Source organism: Anarhichas minor, unplaced genomic scaffold, assembly GCF_050575085.1.
Source record: "Anarhichas minor isolate MPS153535 unplaced genomic scaffold, ASM5057508v1 ptg000032l, whole genome shotgun sequence".
Lineage (NCBI taxonomy): Eukaryota > Metazoa > Chordata > Actinopteri > Perciformes > Anarhichadidae > Anarhichas > Anarhichas minor.
In genome coordinates, this window is record NW_027466478.1 from 638,392 (window position 1) to 644,592 (window position 6,201).

Here is a 6,201-nt window from a genome sequence, read left to right on the forward strand (position 1 = left end):
AATATATGGCAGAGATAAATGAGCTAGAAGCAGATATTTTGAAATTGGAAAAGGAGTTTCAACAATCTGGGTCTAAAGAACTTTACCAACGGCTGGTTAACAAAAACTGAAATACAATACATTACATACCTACAAAGTTGAAAAAAACATTTTACGAACCAAACAAAAATATTATGAATTGGGAGAGAAAGCTCACAAAATTCTGTCCTGGCAATTGAGAACAGAGGAAAGCTCAAGGTTAATTAATGCAATTCAAACTGAAATGGGTGCAATCTCACACAACCCAACAGAAATTAACGACTCATTCAAACAGTTTTATACAAATCTATATACATCAGAATCGCCAGAGGATCTATCTAAGATTGATGAATTTCTGTCCACTATTGAATTGCCGAAACTCGGCCACGAAGACCAAAATAATCTTGATTTGCCCTTCACCCAGAAAGAAATTGAAAAGGCCTTATGTTCACCACAACCCAATAAATCACCAGGAGAGGATGGCTTCCCTCCTGAATTCCCTACAGATAATTTAAGGACTTACTTACCCCCCTTATAATGGATGTGATTAATTTAGCATCCAAAACTCAAACTCTTCCTGAATCATTCTCCAATGCCATAATCACTGTGATTCACAAAAAAATAGAGATCCAGTTGTGTTCCTCTTTTCGACCCATTTCCTTGTTGAATTCAGATTATAAATTGATTTCCAAAGCCCTGGCTAACAGGCTTGGCCAATATTTGCCAAAATTAATAAACCCAGACCAGAGCGGCTTTATTTTGAAACGCTCATCAGCCAATAACTTGTGCAGACTCTTTAATATTATCCAAAAGGCCTTTGATAGGCTAGAGTGGCCGTATTTATTCAAAGTTTTGGACAAGTTTGGATTTGGCCATTTGTTTATCAATTGGGTGAAAACCCTTTACCATAAACCCAGAGCCAAAATGACCACAAATGGACAGACTTCGACAGCATTTCCCTTGAGTAGGTTGAGTCGACAGGGCTGCCCTCTGTCTCCAGGACTCTTTGTCCTGGCTATTGAACCACTTGCTGAAGCAATTAGACGGGATCCAGATATAATGATACGGTGATGAGTGTGCGTACAGACGGGAGGTTGAACAGCCGGTCCTCTGGTGTAGTCAGAACAACCTGGAGCTAAACAAGCTCAAAACTGTGGAGATGACAGTGGACTTCAGGAGGAGCCCCCCAACACTGCCCCCCCTCACCATACACAACAACACTGTGTCTGCTGTGGAGACCTTCGAGTTTCTGGGATCCACAATCTCCCAGGACCTGAAGTGGGCCTCCAACATCAACACCATCCGGAAAAAGACCCATCACACCCTGGACACAAGCTGTTCCAACTCCTCCCCTCTGGTAGGCGCTACAGGGCTCTGTACGCCAAGACCACCAGACACAGGAACAGCTTCTTTCCACTGGCCATCACTCTCATGAACAATAAATAAGTTATACTGCACTATTACCACCACTTATAATTCATGCCATTGTCTATAGGTTTATGTTCACATGTATATATGTATATACTGTATATACACTTTTTCTCTTGAATATATATTTATACTTATATTGTATATAGCTAAATGTCTATACCTACATCCGTTCTACTTTTTTGCTGCCCTTTTTTATTCTTTATATATATATTGTCTTGTTTATTGTAAATTGGTGTTTGTACATTGAGAGCGGAGTGGAAACCGGAGACAAATTCCATGTATGCATAAGCATACATGGCCAATAAAGCTGATTCTGATTCTGATTCTGATTCTGATATAAAGGGGTTCAGAGTGGACCAAATAAATCATAAAATGAATCTCCTGGCAGATGATGTAATTTTGTATCTAACAGACCCGGTTAACTCTCTCACTATATTACATACGCTACTAAACACCTATGGTGCTATTTCAGGATACAAGGTCAATTTGGAAAAAAGTGAAATTATTCCACTCACGAACTTCGATCACACTGAATACCAACAAACAACCCCATTTAAGTGGCTCCCGAATATTAAATATCTAGGAATAATTATAGATAATGATCTTAAAAATTTGTACAAACTTAATTACCTCCCATTGCTGAGTAAAATCGAGGACGACCTACGCAGATGGATGAATCTACCCATTACTCTAATTGGTCGAATAAACTGTGTGAAAATGAATATTCTCCCGAGGTTGCAGTATCTTTTCCAGTCCTTACCCATTCCATTACCTCAAACCTTTTTTAAAACCCTCAACAAACACATTAGGCAGTTTTTATGGAACTGTAAAATGCCAAGGGTGTCAATGGAAAAATGAACATGGGATTATAATCTAGGAGGTTTTCGACTACCCAATTTGAAGAAATATTATTTAGCAGCCCAGATGCGATATATTTTGTCATTTTTTGACGGTGATGCTGCGCCCTCTTGGATACAAATTGCACTTCATCCTCTCAAAGAAGAAAACTCCAGTGATTTTATTTATAAATGGAACTCCAAAACCATATCCAAGAGGACAGACAATCCTATTTTGAAACATTTTATTAAAATATGGTATGAAGTTCACAAAACTCTTGGACTAAATATGAGACTATCACCAAAAACACCTCTAAGACAAAATTAACTTGTGCCCATGACTCTAAGTAACAAGATTCTGGAGACTTGGCATGACAGAGGAATCCAGCATCTCGAAGACTGCTTTGATAAAGGACTCCTCATGCCTTTTGAAGAACTGAAGAGAAAGTATGATTTGCCCAGTAGAACTTTCTTTTGTTACCTTCAGTTAAGATCCTTTTTGAGAACCAACCTGGGCCCTGGAATGACTCTACCTGTGTTAACTAACATGAAAAAATTGCTTCACCAGGGAAATGTGTACAAATTTATTTCTAAAATGTACTCCATGTTGCTGAATGAGGGCCCAAAACCAGGACTACACAGATCCAGGATGAGATGGGAATCAGACTTGAATATAACAATTGATGAAGAACTCTGGTCAGATTTGTGCCAGAACAGTTTGTCAGCAACGGTTAATGCCCGGTACAGACTTGTTCATTATAACTTTCTTCATCAGCTGTACCTCACCCCACAGAAGCTACATAAATCCAAACCTGAATTGTCAGAAATGTGTTTCAGATGTGGTATGGAGGTTGGCTCCTTCCTACACTGTACCTGGCTTTGCACAAAGGTGAGGTCCTTTTGGTATGACTTTTGTAATACAATAACTAAGATCACAGGGGTTACCTTTCCATTAGATCCTGAGCTATGCTTACTGGGAAACTTCACAACTCTCAACAGGTCTTTAACGAAGCTCCAAATTAAACTTGCAGAAATTGCTTTGTGTGGCCAGGAAATGTATCGCAATGACGTGGAAGTCTGATTCCCCCACTCTCATGGACAAATGGTCTGTGGAAATGAACAGTTGTATTCCTCTTGAAAAGATTACATATAGTCTCAGAAAAAGATATCATTTATATTTGAAAATCTGGCAGCCTTATTTGGAGTACATGGGTACAACACTAACAGTACCATAGGACTGTAACTATTTAGAGCTCTGATTTGCAATATACACTGTGTCATTGCAGTCTCTTTGTGCTGTGTCACTTTATGCACCAACCTTTTTTTTGTTTTTTTGTTTTGTTTGGGTGGGGGGAATTATTTATTTACTTTATTTATTTACTTAATTTTATTTCATCTATTTGTGTTTTTCTTTCTTTCTTTAACTTATGTAATTTTGTAATGTTTAACGTATTGTGTTATGTATGCTCTCTTGCATTGTTAAAATACTTGGAAAAATAAAATATTCCAAAAAAAATGTGGTCCACAAAACAATAGGTAATTGAAGTAGTATTTGTAGTTGTCCAGTGTACACAACTAAACCAATTAAAATGATGTTTTTAATTAGCCTAAAGAATAATGCAAATTAGAAAGACCATCAAAGACAAGATTAGTTATTCACTCAACACATTCACTCAAACCCAACCCATTCTCACTCCAAACTCATCATGCTCAATGGCACTATGCTTCAAACTATGACATTCTAAACATAAAGACAAGCATATAGTCTGTCAGAAGAAAAACAGTGCAATTTATACTGAAACTTGTCAATAATTAAGTAATTTTTGTCTGGGAGCATTAGGATTTCCAAAACAATGTAACCGCAAAAAAGTCGTGTCATCATTTCATAGAAGACATTAAAAATAAAACCTCATAAAACATGAACTGAAGGTGGAGAAAGAAAATAAATTGAGGATTAGAGTGTGAACAAATTAACAGCTCTCATAAATATTCACTAATCAAAATGATGTTTCCACTGTATATCGGGCCACGCAGACATGAGCAAGCAGCCCTCAATTCCACCTTTCACTCCACCCTGAACACTGGAGAAATATTTACCCATTGTTAACAGCACTGAGCCTGATGCCTGTGCATGGCTGCTTGCCCACACCATTAGTTTGCTTAAAGAGCAAAGGGCTGCTTTCTCACAGAGGAAATTAGTTAAATCCTTGGCCCATAATCACTGGAGTCCAATGAAATTGATTGGTTGTTGTTTGATTGGTTGTTGTTTTTCAGCACAATTGACTGAATTTCTGCCTCACAGCTCCTTTTCCAATTTCCAACAACCCAATCCAACTACTGCTCACATTATTGCTTTTTGCCTTCTTCTTCCGGACAGTAGTCCCTCTACTGTAACTAGGCCTGTGTTGTGTTTAGGCCAGTGAAACCAGTTTGGCCAACACAAATCACAGGGGGTTCGCCAGGATCTGTCTGCTCTGAGGTTGTCAAAATTCGATTTGCACATGTAAAACTAAAATCATTATAACACACTCATTTATACAAGTCTGTATTTTAATTATTTTATAAGATGTTGTTTTTCCTCATTTAAAAATAGTTTAGTATAGCATATTTCTGCATAGCTGCAGATAAAGATCAGGCCAAACCAATATCATAATTGTACTATTTGTAGAATTAGATTACAGTGGTGGCTGTGTAAGATTGTGTCAGACTTGTGTGATCCAAACATTTTCAATGAATCCAGAGCGTTGTAGAGTCCAAAAGAAATATCTGTCAAGAATTCGTCACTAAGTTTATGTTGACAAAAATAGTTATCAATTCAAGAAAGTTGATTTAAAAAAACAAAAGACCAACTAATTTAATACACAGAATCGCCATCTCGGCAGTAGCAAACTCCGAACTCTAAACTAAAACTGGCCTAAGAGGTGAATCGTCGGTGGAGCTGAGCCGGACCGGCAGAGGAGAAAGCTAGCAGCTAGTGACCTGAGGCGGCCCCCTCCTTTCACTCAAAGCAAGGCAGGGCAAGTTAAGTTTATTTGTATAACACATTTCAAAAACAAGGTAATTCAAAGTGCTTCACATAAAACCATTAAAAGCATCAAAACACAAGGCAAAAGAAAAGGAGATTTAAAAACAATTAAGAACATTGATTGAAACATTAAAAAAAGTCATTAAAACACTAAAAAGGTTCAATTAAAGGCAGCAGCAAACAGAAAAGTCTTCCATCTTGATTTCAAGGAGCTGAGGGTCTCAGCAGACCTGCAGCTTTCTGGGACTTTGTTCCAGATATGTGGAGCAGAAAAACTGAACGCTGCTTCTCCATGTTTAGTTCTGACTCTGAGAACAGAAAGTAGACCGGTCCCAGACGACCTAAGGGGTCGGATGGTTCATAAGGTAGCAGCACATCAGAGATGTATTTTGGCGCTAAACCATTCAGGACTCCAGCTGCAGCTTTCTGATTGACTTTGCAGCCAGCAGGGGGCGACTCCTCCGGTTGCAAAAAGAAGTCTGGTTGTGTAGAAGTCTATGAGAAAATGACTCTACTTCTCTCTTGATTTATTACCTCAGTAAACATTGTAAACATGAGTTTATGGTCTCAATCTCTAGTTTCAAGTCTTCTTCAATACAGCATGATGTTCATTTAGTAAATGATGGTCCATTTAGAGTCAAACAGACCATAAAGCAGAATATGCTTTAGGGCGGGGCTACTGTGATTGACAGGTCGCTGCCACTACCATTGCCGTATACGGCGTCTCTACTTCACTCCTCCGAAGTCCAACTCGCGTTCATTGGCTTAAAAAAACAAAAAAATCGCCAAACTCGATGCTACAAAACGGTACTCCACAAACCAATGGGTGACGTCACGATGACTACGTCCACTTCTTGTTTACAGTCTATGTTTATAACTTTAAGCCTTACT